Genomic DNA, 19,800 nt, shown 5'->3' with positions numbered 1-19,800 from the left:
TTCCATACTTTCATCGAGTAGCATAAGCGGGCATGCGTTCACATCTTGAGTCACTTGCTTCTTCAATGATATACATGTTGATGGGGTTCTTGTTCTTATATGCATAGGTCGGAATGCTCGAGTGTGACTGCCTTTGTGCCCCTCCAAATGGATGTGCTCACTCGAATACGAGGAGGTTGGCACACACTCTATCATCTCACACCTGTCCTATGTCTTCGCGTTTGAACTTTAGCAAGATCTCCTCCAAAATAAGTGCATTATGATCCACATTGGTCTATTTCCTTCATACTCGGCCTCATAGCCCTACATGCGTAAAAGTAACATAAAAACACACATATTAATGTAAAAACCTGAGAAAAGTAATGCTTAACATAAGGAATGAACACTTCGCATTCATATCGCACAAGCACTTATCAAATTCCCCCACACTTAAGCTTTTGCTTGTCCTCAAGCAAACATTAAAACATTCTGTGCATCAATGAAGAAAATATTGAAAGTGCTTGGCCTTAGGTTCACCGAGGTATACAAAGAAAGTATTCTACAAGTAAGGAAAATTTCAACACTAAATAAGAAAAAATCAATGCTCTAGCTATAAACTTGAATAAAAAAGGACAACAAACCCGAATTTCTGTAAGTGTGTGAACTCACTCAAAACACCCGAAGTTATACTCCTCAAAGTTCTAAGTACAAGGGACTTATTTATCTACAAAAGTGATAAAAATTTTAAAAGATGGTAGTAGCTTCACACATTCTCTAAGGTAGCCTTTCCAAAGAGGCCGCTAAGGTGGCTTTCACACTTTCGAGGTGGTAGCTCTTTCTACCTGAGTGGTAGCTTTAACTCATCCTATGATATAACTCTTTCTCTCATTAGGGCATAACTAGTATCCGACTTGTGAGAGCAGCTTCATACTTCATAGGTGGTAGCTCTTTCCACCCAACAAATACAAATAAACAATAAAACTATTTTGTTCCTTCTTTTCATTTTTTCCATTTTTTTTTAAGAATTAGCACAAGAAAATAAACCTAACTAGTCCCTTTAACATCGAACATGAGTTTCCAAAAGAGTTCAAAGAGTGAGTAGTGCACTAAGTGTAAATCGGGCAAAAATTCCTAAAAATTCAAGCAAGAACTAGAGCATGAAAACATTCAATGTTAACAATTCTCCTAGACTTAAGAATACAATCATTGCAACTAAGGTGAACCACCATTGGCTATGTGAGCATATATCAATCAAGAACAATAGAAAAGATGTGCGCATTATGACACTCCCCCCCACACTTAAGTTGTACATTGTCCTCAATGTACACATGCAAGCTCACTCAAAATATATCATTCAAAAATAGATGTGGGAGAAGCAATCAAAACAATACTCCCCTGACTCCTAGTGTTGAGTTTTGATGAAGCTAATTCATTGGGAGTAGTGTTCCAACGGGTTGTGAAGCTCGCACGGCCAAGTGCCGAAGCATCTTGGCCGTGCCCATGACTAAGTCTCAATTCCCAAGATGACAAGACCATCTGCACGCATACACGAGGGGGTTCAGTGAAGCTCAAGAAATACAAAAATAAGTCGAGTGTATAAAAGATGAAACAATGAATACAACTCGATAAATGCAACATAACATAAACTCAGAAGGAAAAAAATCCTTTACGAGTGAACAAGTCTAAAAAAACAAGAAAAATAAAAATAAAAGTAAAAATGCATGAAAGTAAAAAGAAAGGTCAAGTGTCGGGAGTCGCTCTCGGGGCTCACTGCTGCTACTTCTTGAAATGGAGGCATATAGTGGGTCCTCACGGTGCTTTGGGGTCGAGGATGGAGGTCTTTGGAGGGTGCAGCGGGGCTGAAGAGTCCTTGGGCTGCAGGGACAAATGATGAGAGCAACGTCTCGCTCTAGGATCTGGCTGTAATATGTCGAAACGTGCCATGAACTCTGTGTACTGAGTGGCCTGCGTAGCCCTAATCTCGGCAACCTCGGCTCGGACCACTCCTATAGCATTCTCGAGCCTCTCAAAGTGATCATTGGCTCGAGAAGGTGAAAACTTACACACTTGGGGTGGTTTCTGGGCTGCTGGAGGTGCCTCGGTCTCCATTGACACTGGCTGAGGCTCGGGGGCGGGCTGAGATGCTCCGGCTTCATCACCTTCATCCTCAGGTATCTCTTGGGCAGGTAGGACTAAAGCAAAAACCCCTGTCCGAACCCTGCGGACTATGCCCATCAACCGCATCGTCTTTAGACTCAGGGGAGCGGGTACACTCATCTTCTCGGCCCCGCGAATTGAATCCAAGAGACCCATGCCCAGCACTAATCTCGTAATGTAAGGGCCTGAGAAGATCCCTCCCAGTCTAGCATACTGTCCCTGATGTCTGATATAATCAGCCAGGATGTGCCCTAAGTGAATCGGTACGCGCTCTACCATCGAGTACAAGTACAGCAGCTCCTGACGGCTCAAGACACCAGTACTGTCACCACGACCATTCACCGACCTACTCATGATGGCGTGCAAATATCTGTGTGTAGGTCGGGAAAGTCACGTGGCCTTGGACACCCCCGGCTCGTACTGACCTTGACCACATAGCACTTTGTAAGCTTTCTTTGGGGTCAAGGTTCCAGGATAATCAGTAGGCAACTGTGCATACTCCTCTGTAGCTGTGAATGCCTCCTCGTATAAGCCAAGTAGTACGGAAAACTGCGTAATGCTCAAGCTATGGTGGCGTCCAAATACTCTGAACTGAATGGTGCCCAAACTGTCGAAGATCGCATACGCTCTATCAAACTCGAACGAGGAGAGTACCTCCAGTGTAAAATCTCGGATGGCTGGCTTTCTAATAGTCAGCAACTGCCGCCAACCACCTTCTGAAACTAGATCCTCGATCTCATTGGCGAACTCATCACCCTGCTGAAGCTCCGGCAGTATAGTAGCGTCCAGAAATCGAGTCTGTCCGAAACAAAGTCTTGACAATCGCTCATAACGGACCTGATGTTCGAGAATCGCAAAGTGCATGCCCTCGGGCTTAGAGGATGACTCACGTGGCCTCTTATCAGCTTGCTTCTTTGACCTAGGTGCCATGATCTGTAAAATTTAAACAAAATTGGTCAAACAAGGCGATAAAAACAATCTGCAAAAATCCACACGGTCGTGTGGAATTTACGCACACCCTGATGGATTCACGGGGGCGTGAGAAAACGCACTGACCCACGCAACAACAATCCAAAAAAATACAACTCAATAATATTTCTAACTTCGTTCTAAAGCGTAAATCATAGTTCCAATTGAAGAAACGAAGCATTATTAACCAGATTAATTGATAGAAATCATGAATTGATGAAGAAGATGAAGAAAATGAATTTACCGACGAGGAGAAGTGAGAAAAATAAAGAGCGAGTCGGAAAAACTTGCTAAAATCCTGGCTGGCGCAATGGACTCGGGAGAATGTTGTGAGAGTGTTTTCAGTGAAAAGGAGTGGTGAAGAAGGAGAGAAATCATCCCTTTTTAAATAGAACTCGCGACTTTTGGCGTTACGTGCATCCACGCAGGCATGGATAATTTTCACCGCCCGTGTGCCTCACTAAAAAGCTCCACGAGGGCATCGCATGCGCCCATGCGCTCTCGAGACTTTCAGCGACTTAGAGCGATCTCCCAGGGCATGCGGAAATTATCACGCCCATGCGCCATACCCTACGAGGGCGAGGCGCCTGCCCCCGTGGCTTCCACTGGACAACCCGAGAAAAAAATATAAAGTCTTATGCGCGCCCGTGCGGAAATTCCCCCACAGGGCGTGGACATTCACATGCCCAACTCACGAGGCGGCCGCCTGCTGTGTTTTTCTCGAGATGGAGGGAGCAACCTGCGAGTATTGCAGGCGTGCGAAAATTACCACGCCCGTGTGTGGTTCCTAAGGTCACCCGCAGGCGAGTCCACGCCCATGTGTTCTCGGCAAAAATGCCCAACTCTGCGAGAATTCACACCGTGTGGAGTACCCGCAGGCGTGCACCAGTCGCATGGTCATCCACAGGGGCAGCCGCACGCCCCTGTGCCCTCTCTGGATGAGTTCACAGTACACATACACGGGCGTGCGGAAATTCCCCACGCCCGTGTGTTTTCTCTGGATAACTTAGAAAAAAAACGTGCAGGCTCTGCAGAAATATTCTGAACATGTTTACACTCTCAGAGCCTGCCCTATTATCCAAAATTTACCAGACAAAAACTTGAAATAGAACTCAAACGACCAAACTTTGCCAATTCTCCATAAAACACATGATGAATTTGAAAAACCCACAATAAAATTGCAGCACAAAAATCTAAGCATTAAAACACCAGCACTTAACAGTTTATTCAAGTAAAAAACTAAACTGAAAGACACGAAAATAGTAAACACTTGGGTTGCCTCCCAAGAAGCGCTTGTTTAACATCACTAAGCTTGACGTATCTTTCTTACCTCACGGGGGTTCATAAATGAAAGTTGCCCTCTTACCCATGGCTTGGAAGCATGACGAGCAAAGTCTCTTGAGGATAGAGGGTGTACTCTCGGGCTTCGGACCACCTAGCAATGGTTTGTCTAACTTCCTTGGCTCATGTACGTCTCCAACAATCTTGGAGCATTTTCGGTGGCGTCTCCGAGCCCTCTTCATTTTCCGGAGCACCTTCTTCAAGATCCCCGGAGTAGATGTTTCCTCTCCAGTCGAACCAAGCATCATTACTTCTTCATTGCTCTCCTCTTGGTCGAACAAACCCTCATACGGATCTGGGTTGAACATCTCACGCATATATTCATCAACAATTTCATCGGTGAGTGTCTAGAAAGTATAGAGTATCATCAAAAATTGAGAGAGTGCCGCATGGCTTCGGCAAAAGCGGTATGTGAGCTTATTGTCTCCAACTCTCAATGTGAGCTCCCCACCGTCCATGTCAATTAATGCTTTGGAAGTCCATAAGAGCGGTCTCCCAAGTATCAAGGGTACATCTGCATCCTCATCGACATCTAGCACTCTGAAGTCAACCCGATGTACTTGTCCACCTTGACAAAGCACGTCTTTAATGATGCCTCTCGGATGTCAGTACCGTTCGGTCCGCCAATTGTAAAAGTCATCCGAGTAGGCCTAGGCTCACCCAAGCCTAGCTTTTGGAAGAAAGTATATGGCATGGCGTTGATGCTCGCCCCACGAATCCGCCAATGCCATTTCCTCACCTAAGTTACCGATGTTACCGGAATGATGAAGCTTCCGGGTCTTTCTTCTTGTTCGGCATGTTCTTTTTGCAACACGGCTGAGCATGAAGCATCTACACTCTGAAGCACTCTCCTCCAATTTCCTCTTGTTGGTCAATAGGTCTTTCAGGAACTTCGCATACTTAGGCATTTGAGCCAATGCCTTAACAAAAGGAACGTTGATGTGGAGTTTCTTGAACAAACTCAGGAACTTCTTACACTGTTCATCTTCTTGACCATTCTTCAATCTAGAGGGATAAGGGATTCTTGGCTTGAAAGGTGGGGGTGCCACCTCTTTCTCTTTGTTTGCTCCCTTCTCAACCTCTACAACCTCGGGTGTGTGTTCTTTCGGTTTCTCTCTCGGAAGCCTCCCTTCAACCTCACGACCGCTTCTCAAAGCGATGGCCTTCACATGTTCTCTCGGGTTGGTTTCCGTGTTTCTTGGTAAACTCCCATGTGGCCTTTCGGAGAGAGACTTCACAATTTGCCCCACTTGATTTTCAAGATTGTGCAAAGAGGCGGTGTGATTGCGAAGTGTAGCCTCGACTGATTCAAACCTTGTGTTTGCTGATTGAACAAATCTAGCCAAGTGCTTCTCTAAATCTGTCATTCGGGTTTCCAAGCCTGAAATTCTGTTTTCCACTTGAGGGGCTTGTTGTTGTTGTTGGAACCCCGATGGCCCCATGGTCTTCTGTGGTCTTTGATTACTCCATGAAAAGTTGGGATAATTCTTCCAACCTGAATTGTAGGTGTTGCTGTATGGATTACCTTGAGGTCTTATTCGATTACCTACAAAGTAAACATTCTCGACTGAAGAAACATCACCCATGACGATTGGGAAATCTGAGGGAGCATGTCCTCCACCACAACAGGTGCAATTGGTCACGGCCGCAACTCTATTCGAAGCTATAAGATCTAGCTTCTTACTCAAACTCTCCACTTGGGCCGCCAATGAAGTTACCGCATCAATTTCATGGAGACCCGGCCACCTTTTTCTTCTCCCTAGCATTCCCTTTGGTAGCTATTTAACCCCATTTCCTCAATCAATTGGCGAGCCTCATCGGGGGTCTTGCTACCTAAGGTACCTCCTGCATGACATCCAAGAGTTGCCTTGTACTCGGGGTTCAAACCATTGTAGAAGGTTTGAAACAATCATCCACTCCGAGGAATCCGTGTTGCGGACACTTTCGCGAGGAGTTCCTTGAACCTTTCCCATGTCTCAAATAGAGATTCCAATTCCAAGCTGCATAAAGGATGAGATCTCATTCCTAAGCTTTGCTTGATTTTTCAGGGAGGAAATAGCAGGGCTAGAAAAAGCTTATACCATCTCCTCCCATGTAGTGATTGATGCTCTAGGTAATGAGTGTAGCCACTGCTTCGCTTTCCCCTTTAAGGAAAATGGGAAGGCTCTCAATTTGATAGCATCATCCATCACACCATTTATCTTGACATATCGCACACTCGAGGAAGCTCTCTATGTATCTGTTTGGATCCTCATCGGCCAAACCGTTGAATTGTCTGCGGGACTGCTACGACATATGGATCTATCTTTGATTTAGCTTCGAAGTCTGAGCTGTAATGTGGGGGACGCACAATACTCGATTGTGTCCCCAACCTTTGAAGATGCAGCATAATCGGATAGTGTTCGTTGTTGCTCATTTTTGTTACGCCATGTTGTCGAGATCCTTCTACTTCCAAATCAGTTGGATTATCTTTGTTCTTGCGAGGTTCTTTCCCTTTTCTTACGAGTGTGCGTTCAAGCTCGAGGGGTCTCCTTTCAATCAATATTGATGGATTCCCTCGGGTCATAACTCTGGGCTGCACCAAAAAAATAAAAAAGAAAATCGAGCGATGATAGAATAAGAAGATATGAATTAGGCGTGTGAAATAGCTAAGAAAACAAAGTGCAAAAGTATCTCTAAGCGCCTAGCTCCCCGACAACGGCGCTAAAAAAACTTGACAAGGTCCCTTGCTTATATCCCACAAGTGCGGGTTTGTCGAGTAATAATCCCGGATAGGCGGGGTCGAATTCACATGGAGTAGGGGAGTAAAGACACTTGATTTGATTCTTAGCTATGTGGAGTATCAACAATGATAAGTGTGATAATGATTCAATTCTCAACGATTAAAAGCAACAAGTAAAGAGAGCAAAAGTAAGGAGGAGGCAAGGCAATCGATAAAGATGGGGTACTCGGATGATGCTTCACCTAGGATAATCGCTTCAAGTGCAAGAACTCTCTATTATGCTTCCTAATCAATGCAATGGTGAGTCGTGGAAATCCTTACATACATAGTCCCAAATCTAAGGTCAACTATGCCTAACTCTATTATGTCCCGGAGGAGAGATTAAATAACCTCTCAACCTCGCACTAGAATAAAGTTGCAATGAGCTCTAGGGATTCCAAGTGATAAATCGCTTCCTAATTATAGACCTAACCCTTTGGTCGGGCGAAAGGTCCCTAGCCACAATTAAGCCCTAGATACTAAGATCCCCATCAGCGCTTCACTCCATTGCAGCGCAACTAGGCTAGCGGAGGTTCATCCCTTAGACCATTCGGTCTATTATGGGCTGCAAAGAACTCAAGAGCGGAGGTAGAAATCTATCACGTCGGAGAGGAAGGGGGCGCTCCATGCCTCTCGACTCACCCTCTCAACCCTCTCCAACCTAGCTTTGTCTAGCAGCTCGTGGTGTGTCACTCACTCACAGGTTACCAACAAGAACTCTCAACCCTAGTGTCACTCTGGGGAAATGTTCATACAATCAAGCATTCAAGGTTGGAACTCACAATAAACATCAATTTATTGAAAGCATAATAAAGAAGTTCAAAGAAACGAATACATCCTAGGGTTCACAATCACCCAAGTACCCACTAGGGGGTTTAGCTCTCCATGGAGCTAAGTACAATCAAAGAAATTGAATGTAAAAGCAATGAATCCATAAAGAAACCCACTCGATGGTCATGTTGATGGTCTTGCGGAGAGTCCTCTACTCGTCGTCCAAGGATTCCCTCGTCCGGTATAGGATACGCCTCGACGGAAGCTCCCCTACCAACCTTCTTCCTAATGGAATCACGATGTCGGAGCCGTAGAACCTCTACAAAACCTTGGCCAATATCCCTTAAAACCCTAGCCGAAGCCCTCTCTCAAGTTGGGAAAAAGATGGAGAAAAGAATACCAAAATCGGGGCTGAATCGGCTTTAAATAGGGTGGAATCGAGGCAACTCCACGGGCGTGGGCGATACACGCACCCGTGCGGGAATTTCCACGCAGGGCGTGGATAATTTCCCACGCACTGTGTGGATTCTCTGTTGCTACGATTTCTCGGCGGTGTGAGCGATCTTTGCTTCATGATGGTGCTACATTGTTGGTGCATTTTTCTGCTACTGATCTTCGACTGAATAACCTCCCAATTCCATACTTTCATCGGGAGTAGCATAAGCGGGCTACGTTCACATCTTGAATCACTTGCTTCTTCAATGATATACATGTTGGTGGGGTTCTTGTTCTTATATGCATAGGTCGGAATGCTCGAGTGTAACTGCCTTTATGCCCCTCAAATGGATGTGCTCACTTTCGAATCCGAGGGAGGTTGGCACACACTCTAGCATCTCACACATGTCCCTATGTCTTCGCGTTTTGAACTTTAGCAAGATCTCCTCCAAAAATAAGTGCATTATGATCCACATTGGCCTATTTCCTTCATAATCGGCCTCACAGCCCTACCTGCGTAAAAGTAACATAAAAACACACATATTAATATAAAAACCTGAGAAAAGTAATGCTCAACATAAGGAATGAACGCTTCGCATTCATATCACACAAGTACTTATCAACACCCGTGCACTTGCGGTTTACACACATATTTAGACATGTCAGAGCTTCCGATGGCTTGGATTCAGCGGGGTGTACGCTAGGCTTGACGAAGGGGTCTTTAGAGAAGACAAGGGGGCTCTTGAAGACCATCAACATGGATGACAAGGGGGTTATCTCTGTGGATTGTTTGCACTTACTTTTGATTTCATCTTTGACTTTGTATTGCTCCATGGAAAGCTAAGCCCCTAGTGGGTGCTTGGACTTGTAAATCCTAGGATAATTTTGTTTCATTAACTTCTATTATGCTTCTTTAATTGATGTTTTAATTGAGTTTCAATCTTGTGTGTTAATTGATTTGATTTTCCCTTAGAGTGTCACTAGTGTTGAGAATCTATCTAGGTAACCCTTTGAACGGGTGACAACTTCACTTGGGTTAGAATTAGCAAAATTGAAGAGGGTTGTGAGGTTGAGTCGAGAGGTAGCGGAACATGCCCTTTCCCCTCTGACGTGATTTATCCTACCTCCATGTTCCAAGAGTTCTTTGTGATTATAATAGAGTGAAGTGCTAAGAGATATTATACACTGGGGCTTAGTTGGGTGAGTGACAGAGTGAAATGTTGAGTTATCCTTAGTGTTGGGGCCTAATTATGATTAGGGATCTTTCTCCTAGACCAAAGAGTTAGATCTAAATTGGGGAATAGGGTTTATCAGTTGGATTCCGTAAAACCTAAAGCAATTCCACACAGCGTGAGCCGTTGAGAGTATTACTTTCTGCCAGGGCATAGTGTAGAGGATTAGTCATGGTTAACCTTAGATTTGGGACTGTGTGTCTTTGGATTTTCATGACTCATTAAACTTCAATTAGGAGGCATAATATTGGGCTTGCACTTGAAACAATAGTCATAGGGTGAGCATTGTCCGAGTACCCCATTTACCACCGATTATCTCTCTTTATTTCTCTTGCTTTATCTTTTCTCTTTTACTTTTATTTGCATTGATATTTTGAATCAACATCATAAATTGGTTTTCACTCTAGCTAAAAAGCAATACTTCTTGTTTTTGAGCATCTATTCCTTATAGATTTGACTATGCACTCAGTAGGGTATTTTATTACATCAATGACGCGTACACTGCGTTACACACATGCGAGGGGTGCATCACTTGGCATGAGTGGATTAATTGGTGGCTTTAACATCCTATCCACATTTTTTTCTTAACCTTTCTTCAATGATCAAAAGTGTCCCACAAAATTTGCTTAGATCGCCATGAAAAAGTTTTGATTGGGAATTGTCCAAGCCCAGCATTGGTCTGTTGAAGGATGGCTTTAGATTCCTACTCACATTTTCAAATACAATTCTTGGAATTTTTCTAGTGCACTTGAGGGTTTTTGGTTGAGAAGACATCAATGAAAATGACAGTGCCCTAGATTCTAGTAAAAACGCATGGTGGTGATTGCTCTCCCTCAAGTGTATATGATTGCCAAGTAATACCAGCATGGTGACACGAGGGATCGCATTCCACGGGGTTAAGGAGCTCCTATTACTCCTCCATCACCTATTAATTAACCTTACAATTTAAGTATCTTTTACTACTCTAACAAGTGCAATAGTATAAACAACTTGCAAGAATAAATAGTACTGATCAACACGAGGAGATTACAAGAGCAACAATGAGATCTAGAGGCCTAGGGGATGAGGATCCCCTTGAGGGGTCATCATGATATATGGATGCCTTTGTAAAAAGAAAGGCAGGGGGTGATTTATGCGAAGGATCTCAAGATTAGTCCAATCCCAATTTCTCGTGATTGAACCCTAATCCCATACGAATGTCAATTCACATTCCTCTGATCACATTAGGTGTAGGGAAATCCCGCTATAAGGACACACTTTCCCTAAGTCTATCCTTAAGATTCGAAGGGGCTACCGACATCCAATTTCTCGGCATGTCGATCCAAGAATACCCCTTCTAGCTCATTAATGATCTAGTACATGCGAGTAGGTCACATCTACATGTACAACTCAACAAAGAACTAAGGATCTCTCCGTTTTATAGTTCTAGACATGAAGAACAATGAGCCAATACATAAATCAACCCAATGAATTTCAAATAAAAGCATAGAATCCAAAATACAAGATGAACCCCCCCAAGGTTCACCTACATCCGATGGCCTTGAGGGGTCTAGTGTGCCATCATACAAACAAGTATAACAAACTCAATAAAAAAACAAGAAAAGAAATGCATAAGTGGAACTTACTAGTCCGAATGATGATGATGATGAAGAGCAATGCCGGCGAATGATGCTTCCTCTAACCCAATGAATGCTTTGAATGCTTCTCCTCCCTTGATGATGAAGCTCTCCCCTTGAAGTTCAAGCAGTTTTTAGGGTGCTTGATATGCCTATCATGGTTCTCCTTCGCCCTTTCTTTGTAAAGTTTGGAATTTTTGTATGCCATGGCTCACCATTCACCGAATTCATTCAATTGAAGCTTCCTCTTCTCACTTGCAAGAGTGGAATCAAGATTTAGAAATTTAGTAGCCCAATAAGCTTTGTGTTCAAGTTCAACAGGCAAGTGGCAGGCTTTTCCATAGACTAATCTATATGGAGTGGTCCCAATATGAGTCTTATATGCTGTTATGTATGCCCAGACAGCGTTATCCAAGTGTTCTGCCTAGTCTCTTCTATTCTGAGCAACATTTTTCTCCAAGATTCTTTTTAAATCCCTATTTGAAACTTCCACTTGCCCGCTAGTTTGTGGATGATATGGCGTTGCTAGTTTGTGGTAAACATTTTAACGCTTTAGAATTTTTGAAAACTGAGCATTGCAAAAGTGAGTGCCTCGATCGCTGATGATTGCCCGTGGTGTTCTAAACCTGGAGAAAAGTTTCTTTAAGATTTTTACCACTGCCTTTGCGTCGCTTGTTGGTAGGGCCTGAGCTTCCACCCATTTAGACATGCAATCGACTGCCATGAGAATAAACTTGTAACCATGTGAGCTTGGGAATGGCCCCATGAAGTCAATCCCCCACACGTCAAAAACTTAACAAGGTTGATTCCAATTTTGGGCATCTCATCCCGGTGAGACATGTTACCCACCCTCTACATTTATCACATGATTGTATGAACTTCGAGGTGTCTTAAAATATTGACGGCCAATAGAAACCTGAATCAAGAATCTTCTTTGTTGTTCAATTTACATTGTAATGGCCCCTAGTCGGTTGTGAATGATAGTGTTTCAAGATACTTAGACCCTTCATCTGCGATACACATCTACGAACAACTGAGTGCAGATCAAATTCGAAAAAGGTGGGGGTCTTCCACGGGTAGTGCTTAAGGTCCTAAAAAAATTTCTTCCGTTGTTGATGCGTGAACCATTTGGGAATGACACCCCAACTAAGTAGTTGCCAAAAGTCGATGAAACCAAGGTTGCTCGATCTCTTCCACTACCTGAATATTATACAAGTGCTCTTTAGGAAACGAATCATTGATATCTTTCTCTCTCAAAGTTTCAAGATTAGGATTCTCCAAACGGGATAAATGATCTGCTGTAAGATTCTCCACCCCTCTCTTGTCCTTGATTTTAAGATTAAACTCCTAAAGTAAGAGGACCCATCTAATCAAACGTGGTTTGGCATCCGACTTACTAAGTGAGGTAGCATAAAGGTGAATGATCGAGTATAAACCACCACCTTGGAAAGAACTAGATAAGATCATAATTTATCAAATGCAAAGACCATGACAAAGCAACTCCTTTTACATTTGTGGTGTAATTCTTACGAGCTTCAGTCAATGTTTTTACTTGCAAAAATATATGGGATGAAAGTGTTTATCTCTTATTTGCCCAAAGGATGCACCTATTGTAAAATCACTTGCATCACACATTAGTTCAAATGGGGAATCCAAATCTTGAGCTATCATTATGGGTGCTTGAGTAAGCTTTTCCTTGAGCATAATAAAAGCTTTCATACAATCATTATCAAACTTGAATGGGACATCTTTTTTCAACAGTTTTGTTAAAGGTCTAACAATTTTGGCGAAGTCCATGATGAATCTTTTGTAAAAACAAGCATGCCCAAGAAAACTCCTGATGGGTTTCACTAAAGTTGGGGGAGGTAATTTCTCTATAACGGAAATTTTTGCTTTGTCTACCTCGATTCCCTCTTTGGAAATTTTGTGACCCAGGTATATCCCTTCTTGCACCATGAAATGGCATTTCTCCCAACTTAGTACGAGCTTTATTTCCTCGCACCGAGTAAGAACATGTTCTAGATTATTGAGGTATGTCTCAAATGAGTCACCAAACACAGAAAAATCATCCATGAACACTTCCATAAAGTCTTCCACAATATCTTCAAAAATTGCCATTATGCATCTCTGAAAAGTGGCATGAGCATTACATAGGCCGAATGGCATTCAGCGATATGCAAATGTTTCATAAAGACATGTGTATGTGGTTTTTTCTTGGTCTTATGCTGCAATAGGAATTTGGAAATACCCAGAAAAGCCATCCAGAAAGCAGTAGTATGAATGCCCTGTGAGCTCTCAAGCATTTGATAAATAAATGGTACCGGGAAGTGATCCTTTTGGGTAGCATCATTTAATTTTCTATAGTCAATGCATTCACGCCATCCGTAATTGTTCGAGTAGGGAATTAACTCATTCTTCTCATTGGTGATTCTGATCATCCCCTCTTTTTTTAGGTACTACACCTTTGAGGCTTACCCATTCACTATCGGGAAAATTGGATACATAATGCCTGCATCAAGAAGTTTGATGACTTCAACTTTTACTACTTCCTTTATGTTTGGATTTAGTCTTCTTTGTGGTAAAGCTGATGGTTTATGATTCTCTCCTATCAAAATTTTATGAGTGCAGAATGAAGGATTTATCCCCCTGATATCAGCTGTCTTCCATGCAATTGCTTTTTTGTGCTTTTTCAAGTCATTCACCAAATTTCTCTTTTGTTCGACTGTAAGGTTTGAGGCAATGATGAAAGGAAGTTGAGTTCCTTCCCAAGAAATGCATATTCGAGGGTGTTTAGGTAACCTTTTTCAATTCTAATTAAGGTGCTTCCTCCGATGAAGGTCTCGATTTTTTTATTTAGTGACAAATCAATTTGTTCTGGTTCTTCTTCTTCTCCAGATATTGAGCTTTCATCAGAACTATCATCGATGCCATACAGAGATTGCATAATAACCTCAATTTTTTGCCCGTGATCTCTGCTAGTTTCACCTACAGGAATCAACTAAGGCGCTTGTGGTTTTTGCTATGTCGAGTATAGTCAAATCAGTCGGGATATCAACCTCTTCTTTCGATGGAAGTTTACCAGAATTCATAAAAGTGCGTGAGCATTGCTTTCCATATATTATTTTTCATCTCATGTGCTGAGCCTTCCCATGGTTTTAAATATGGAGCGGAAATTGTCTTGTATGTGGAATAAGTGTTTTTACGGGTGGTAACCAATCGTTTTCGAGATATCGAGCCATAATTTGTTCATCCCCTTATGCAGAGTCGCAACCTGCCATGATGAATCCTCTCCAACCTCCTTTAATCCTCGATGTATGGTTCTTTCAATTTCACTATCAGGATCGACTAGGTTTGATGGATTTGCTCATGTCATGCACTGTACCTTGCAAAGTCAAGAAGGATATAAAAAGCTAAGCTAAAAAAGATATAAACCAAATGAAAATAAGAAATAAAAATAAATAAAAAAATGGTTAGAGCAATAAGCTAGAAGTTTCCTAGATTTCCTTAATGTCCCCGACAGCGGAGCCAAAAAAACTTGATTGCTCGCCCACAAGTGTATAGGGATCACCAAGTAATACCATGTGGTGACACGGGGGCATATTCCATGGGGCTAAGGAGCTCCTATTACTCCTCCATCACCTATTATCTAACCTTACAATTTAAGCATCTTTTACTACTCTAACAAGTGCAATAGTATAAACAACTTGCAAGAATAAGCGAGTCACGATCAACACGAGGGAGATTACAAGAACAGCGAGTGAGATCAGGGAGGCCTAGGGGATGAGGATCCCCTTAAGGGGTCATCATAATATATGGATGCCGTGATAAAAAGCAATGTAGGGGTCTTTGTATACCAAAGGATCTCAAGATTAGTCAATCCCAATTTCTCGGTGATTGAACCCTAATCCCATATGAATATCGATAGAGATTTCTCAGTAATCACATTCCTACAATCACATTAGGTGTACGGAAATCTCGCTATAAGGACACACTTACCCTAAGTTTATCCTAAAGATTCGGAGGGGCTACCGACATCCAATTTCTTGGCATGTCGATCCAAGAATACGATCAAGAAAATATTCAATGTTAAAAATTCTCCTAAACTTAAGAATACGATCATTGCAACTAGGGTGAACCGCCATTGGCTATGTGCGCATATATCAATCAAGAACAATAGAAAATATGTGTGCACTATGAAACCCCCCAACACACTTAAGATGTACATTATCCCCAATGTACACATGCAAGCTCACTTAAAATGTATATCAATCAAAAGCAATTGTGGGAGAAGCAATCAAAACAATACTCCCCTGACTCCTAGTGTTGCGTTTGATGAAGCTAATTCCATGGGAGTAGTGTTCCGACGGGTTGTGAAGCTCACACGGCCAAGTGCCTAAGCACATTAGCCGTGCCCATGACTAAGTCTGAATTCAAATGACGACAAGACCATACACTTGCGCATACGAGGGGAGTTTAGTGAAGCTCAATAAAAAAACAAAAAAACAACTCGAGTATATATAAAAAGATAGACAATGAATACAACTCGAGATGCAAAATGAAAATAAACTCGGAAGGAGAATCCTTTACGAGTGAACAAATCTAAAATGAAATGCATAAAAGCAAAATAAAGTAAAGTCAAGTGTCAGTGTCACCCTCGGGCTCCTGTGCTGCTGCTGGTGAAGACGCACATTGTAGGTCCACCGGTGCCAGGGTAGAGGATGGAGATCTTTGGAGGTGCTGAGGGGAGCACTGAGGAGTCCTCTAACACAAGACAAATGATGAGAGTAGCGTCTCACTCTAAGATCTGTTATGTCGATCGAAAGCGTGCCATGAACTCGGTGTAATAAGTGAACTGAGTAACCCTAATCTCGGCAATCTCTTCTCAAGCCTCAGCCACCTCTGCCTGTATCACTTCCACCGCATTCTCAAGCCTCTTAAAGCGATCATGGGCTTGAGATGGTGAAAACATACGCACGGGGGGTATGTCCTCTGCCGCCGGAGGTGCCTCGGTCTCCATCGGTGCTGGATGAGGCTCGGGGGCAAGCTGGGAAGCCTCAGCATGATCACCCTCATCCTTAGCTATCTCTGGAGCTAGTAGTACTAAAGTATAAACCCCTGTCCGAACTCTGCGGACCATGCCCATCAATCTCAGTGTCTCTAAACTCAGGGGGTAGGTATACTCGTCTTCTCATCCCCACGAGTTGAAGCCAAGAGATCCATGCTCAGCACTAATCTCATAATGTAGGGGCCCGAGAAGATCGCTCCCAGTCTAGCATAATGCCCCTGATATCTGATGTACTTTGCCATGATGTGTCCTAAGTGAATCGGTACGCGCTGCACCATTGAGTACAAGTATAGAAGCTCCTGCCGGCTCAAAACACCAGTGCTATCACCACGGCCATTCACCGACCTACTCATGATGGCATGTAAATATCTGTATGTAGGTCAGGAAAGGCACGTAGCCTTGGACACCCCCGGTTCGTACAGACCTTGACCACATAGTACTCTGTAAGCTCTCTATGGGGTCAAGGCTCCAGGTTAATCAGTCGATAACTAAGTGTACTCCTCAGTGTTTGTGAATGCCTCCTCATACAAGCCAAACAGAACTGAAAATTGAGTGACGCTCAAGCTATGGTGGTGTCCAAGTGCTCTAAACTGAATAGTGTCCAAACTGTCGAAGTTTGCGTAAGATCTATCAAACTCGAATGATGATAGCACCTCCAGTGCAAACTCTCCGATGACTGGCTCTCTAATCGTCAATAACTGCCGCCAACAACCTGCTAAAACGATATCCTCAACCTCATCAGCGAACTCATATCCCTGCTGTAGATTTCTCAGTATTCTTATGTCCAGGAATCAAGTCAGTCCAAACCGGAGTCTCGACAAGCGTTCATAGCGAACCTGATGCTCTGGAATTGCGAAACTCATGGCCTCAGTTTCAGGGGATGACTCACGCGGCCTCTTATCAGCTTGCTTCTTCGACCGAGGTGCCATAATCTACAAAATTTGAAATGAAATCGATCAAACAAGTTGATAAAAATAATCTTTGCAGAAATCCACACGGTGCGTGTGGAATTTTTCGCACGCCCGTGTGAATCACGAGGCGTGAAAACCGCTGACGGCGCTTCAAAAAAATCCAAAAAAATACAACTTAAAAATACTTCTAACTCGTTCTAAACATAAATCATCTTTTACGATTGAAGAAACAAAGCATTATTAACCCGGATTAATCGATGGAAACCATGAATTGGTGAAGAAAATAATAAATAGGGCTTACCGACGAGATGGGATGAGAAAATGAAGAACCAGCCGGAAAACCTCGCAAAAAAATTGTATCAAATTGGCGCTATGAAATCGGAGAATGATGTGAGAGTGTTTTTAGACGAATAGAGAAGGTGAAGAGTGAGAGAAACTATTCTTCTTTAAAAAGAACTCGCGACTCTTTGCGTTCTGTGCATCCACTGCAGGCGTGTGGAAATTGCCCTGCCCGTGCGCCTCATTACAAAGAAAGCCACGGGGGCGCACTGCGCCCATGCGCCCTCGGGAAAACACTCATCAACTCTGATTGCTCTCGCACGGGCGTGCAGAAAATACCCACGCCCATGCGCCCAACCCACAGGGGCAGCACACGCCCCTGTGGCTTCTCTGGACATCCGAGAAAAATACCAAGTGTTCTACACGCCCGTGTGGAAATTCCGCACGGGCGTGGACATTTACATGCCCAATTCACAGGGGCAGCCACACGCCGCTGTGTCTTCTTGGGATGGAGAGAACTCCTCTGCAGAGTTTCGCACGGGCGTGTGGAAATTTCCCACGCCCGTGCAATTTTCACAAGGTCGCCCACGGGGGCGAGTCCAAGCCCCTGTGTGCTCTCGGGATAATCTGCCCAACTCTGCAAGGATTCACATGCCCGTGCGGAAATTACCCACGGCCGTGTGACAGTCGGATGGTCATTCATAGGGGCCGCCGCACGCCCCTGTGCCTTCTCTGGATGAGCTCGCAGTGCAAATCCACGGGCGTGCGGAAATTCCACACGCCCGTGTGTTTTCTCTGGATGCCTTAGAAAATTCTACAGGCTCTGCAGAAAATCTCTGAACATGGTTAGACACTCAGAGCCTGCCCTATTATGTAAGTTTTACCAGTGAAAAACATGCCCTAAAGCTCAAACGACACAAATTCGCCAATTCCACATGAAAACACACGATGAATACACCAAAGCCCACAAGAAAATCTCAGCACAAGCATCTAAAAATCAAGACGCCAACACTTAACAGATTATTCACACAAACAAACTAAACTAGAAAATAAGAAAACAGTAAACACTTGGATTGTCTCCCAAGAAGCGCTTGTTTAACGTCACTAAGCTTGACGTACCTTGTCTTACCTCACGGGGGTTCATAAATGAAGTTTGCCCTTTTACCCATGACTTGAAAGCATGATGAGCACAATCTCTTGAAAGTAGAGGGTGTATTATTGGGCTTGAGACCACTTAGCAATGGTTCATCCAACTCCTTCCGTTCACAGACGTCTCCAACAGCCTTGGAGTGTTTTCGGAGGCGTCACCTAGCCCTCTTCATTTCCCGGAGCACCTTCTCCAAGATCCCTGGGGTAGACGGTACTTCTTCCATCGATCCAAGCATCATTACATCTTCATGTGCCTCCTCTTGGTCGAACAAACCTTCATACGGATCCGGATTGAACATTTCCTGCATGTATTCATCAACAATTTCATCAGTAGTGTCTAGAAAGTATAAAGTATCATCAAAATCAAGAGAATGCCGCATTACTTTAGCAAGGCAGTATGTGAGCTTGTCATCTCCAACTCTCAATGTGAGCTCTCCGCCGTCCATGTCAATCAATGCTTTGGACGTCTGCAAGAACGGTCTCCCAAGTATCAAGGGTACATCCGCATCCTCATTGACATCTAGCACTACAAAGTCAACCAGAAAAATGTACTTGTCCACCTTGACAAGCATGTCTTCAATGATGCCTCTCGGATGTCGCACTATTCGGTCCGCTAGTTGCAAAGTCATTCGAGTAGGCCTAGGCTCGCCCAAGCCTAGCATTTGAAAAAAAGTGTATGGCATGACGTTGATACTAGCCCCTGAGTCCGCCAATATCATTTCCTCACCTAAATTGCCAATATTACATGGAATGATGAAGCTTCCCGGGTCTTTCTTCTTGTTCAGCATGTTCTTTTGCAACACCGCCGACCATGAAGCATCTAGAATCACTGAAGCACTCTACTCCAACTTCCTCTTGTTAGTCAACAAGTCTTTCAAGAACTTCGCATACTTAGGCATTTGGGCCAATGCCTCAACAAAAGGAATATTGATGTGGAGTTGCTTGAACAAACTCAGGAACTTCTTGTACTGTTCATCCCCTTGGTCATTTTTCAATCTAGAGGGATAAGGGATTCTTGGATTGAAAGGTGGGGGTGGCACCTCTTTCTCTTTGCTTGTCCCCTCTTCTACCTCTATAACCTCGGGTGCGTGTTCTTTTGGCTTCTCACTCGGAAGCCTACCTTCAACATCACGAC

General features: G+C 43.5%; 1 non-coding gene across 1 annotated transcript; it reads left to right on the top strand.

Moving 5' to 3' along the window:
• Positions 1 to 6,370: 6,370 nt before the first annotated feature.
• LOC120257259 lies at positions 6,371 to 6,479 on the top strand. Its single transcript, XR_005535607.1, has one exon. It is a non-coding gene; the product is annotated as a small nucleolar RNA R71 (small nucleolar RNA).
• Positions 6,480 to 19,800: the final 13,321 nt, after the last annotated feature.

Source organism: Dioscorea cayenensis, unplaced genomic scaffold (assembly GCF_009730915.1).
Source record: "Dioscorea cayenensis subsp. rotundata cultivar TDr96_F1 unplaced genomic scaffold, TDr96_F1_v2_PseudoChromosome.rev07_lg8_w22 25.fasta BLBR01001984.1, whole genome shotgun sequence".
In the NCBI taxonomy this organism is placed as follows: Eukaryota; Viridiplantae; Streptophyta; class Magnoliopsida; order Dioscoreales; family Dioscoreaceae; genus Dioscorea; species Dioscorea cayenensis.
Note: the sequence above shows the minus strand (reverse complement) of the source record. Positions and strands in the feature narration are given on the sequence as shown.